The sequence below is a fragment of the Galeopterus variegatus genome, unplaced genomic scaffold (genome assembly GCF_000696425.1).
Source record: "Galeopterus variegatus unplaced genomic scaffold, G_variegatus-3.0.2 Scaffold9897, whole genome shotgun sequence".
Classification (NCBI taxonomy): Eukaryota; Metazoa; Chordata; class Mammalia; order Dermoptera; family Cynocephalidae; genus Galeopterus; species Galeopterus variegatus.
Window position 1 is genome coordinate 52,283 of NW_007736008.1, and position 1,717 is coordinate 53,999.

The window sequence follows — 1,717 nt, forward strand, 5'->3', positions numbered from 1 at the left end:
GCCACTGGAGTGCATTGACACAAGGAGAGTCACCAGCAGAGACCAAAGTAAAGAAGAGGACTTCTCTCTCTAAAAAGCTCATTCCAGAGTGACAAAAGAAGCATCTGCTCTATGATAATATTGGGGGACCTGAACACACCTGTCAGCATTGGACAGATCATCTAGGCAACACATCAACAGAGTAACCATTATTCTTTCAGAAGGAGAGAAGAAATCTAGGGTAATTAGAGGGGGAACGAGGGAGGCAGAGGGGGATGGGGAAAGATTGGACAAGGGGCATAAAGAATAAGTATGATTTGTAACTGTATATGCTAGTAATATTTATTTGATCAACACATGTCAATGTTGAATCCCAAAAATATGTATAATCAAGTATGATTCAATAAAATTTTTTTTTAAATGTGAACATTTATATTTTTTCTTTCGAAAACTTACGTACTGTTGTTCGAGGATTTATCAAAATCCAATTCAACCTTTATAAAAAGAACAGTTGCAGTTTTATTAATTACATAAAATGTTCGCATTTCTTTTTTCATATTCTAAAAGATACTAAAGTCTCTGTGGTAAAAGGTGTTGGTTACCAATATATCTCAGTATTGCAGAATGGACAGTTTAAACTTCAACATGCAGTAGTTCAATGGTATTTCAGAATTCTTAATTTGTTGTTTTGAGAGATTTTTTTGTTTTTTACATTTTTATAATAGTTGTTAACTTATTCCTTTCATCAGCACTTATACTTTTCTTCGTTGTTTTTTGAAGCATAAAAATGGTGGTATATAAAAGCTGTTGCTATGCCTACAGTATAGGTATATTGAGGCACGCAGGGACAGCGACAAGTCCTGTTTTCTGACTTTGCTGGAGTGTTAAATTTCTAATGTCGTGCCTATTTAGAGGAAAATAAACTTTTATGATGGGGCCGGCCCGTGTTGGGAGAGAGTGCGGTGCTGATTACACCAAGGCCACAGGTTCGGATCCCCATATAGGGATGGCTGGTTGGCTCACTTGGGAGAGCGTAGTGCTGACAACACCAGGTTAAGGGTTAAGATACCCTTACCAGTCATCTTTTTAAAAAATTAAATAAATAAATAAATAAACTTTTATGTTTAAAATATTTTATTTAATGATAAATTACAATATTGTTTTTAAAGTACTAATTGTTGATTGTTTTATGCTAGATGTTTTCACAGTCAAAGTATTTTAAGTTCTTTTTAGTAAACTTTCAAAAGTTAACTATATTTTGCTGTATTATATTAAAGGTAAGGNACGCAGGGACAGCGACAAGTCCTGTTTTCTGACTTTGCTGGAGTGTTAAATTTCTAATGTCCTGCCTATTTAGAGGAAAATAAACTTTTATGATGGGGCCGGCCCGTGTTGGGAGAGAGTGGTTAGTATGAGTTGATTACACCAAGGCCACGGGTTCGGATCCCCATATAGGGATGGCTGGTTGGCTCACTTGGGAGAGCGTAGTGCTGACAACACCAAGTTAAGGGTTAAGATCCCCTTACCAGTCATCTTTTTAAAAAATTAAATAAATAAATAAATAAATAAACTTTTATGTTTAAAATATTTTATTTAATGATAAATTACAATATTGTTTTTAAAGTACTAATTGTTTATTGTTTTATGCTAGATGTTTTCACAGTCAAAGTATTTTACGTTCTTTTTAGTAAACTTTCAAAAGTTAACTATATTTTGCTGTATTATATTAAAGGTAAGG

General features: G+C 33.9%; 1 protein-coding gene across 1 annotated transcript in view; it reads left to right on the plus strand.

The window, feature by feature from the left end:
- LOC103609649 (probable C-mannosyltransferase DPY19L2) overlaps positions 1-1,717 on the plus strand; it is a 47,090-nt gene that overhangs the window by 42,081 nt on the left and 3,292 nt on the right. The window lies entirely within an intron of this gene.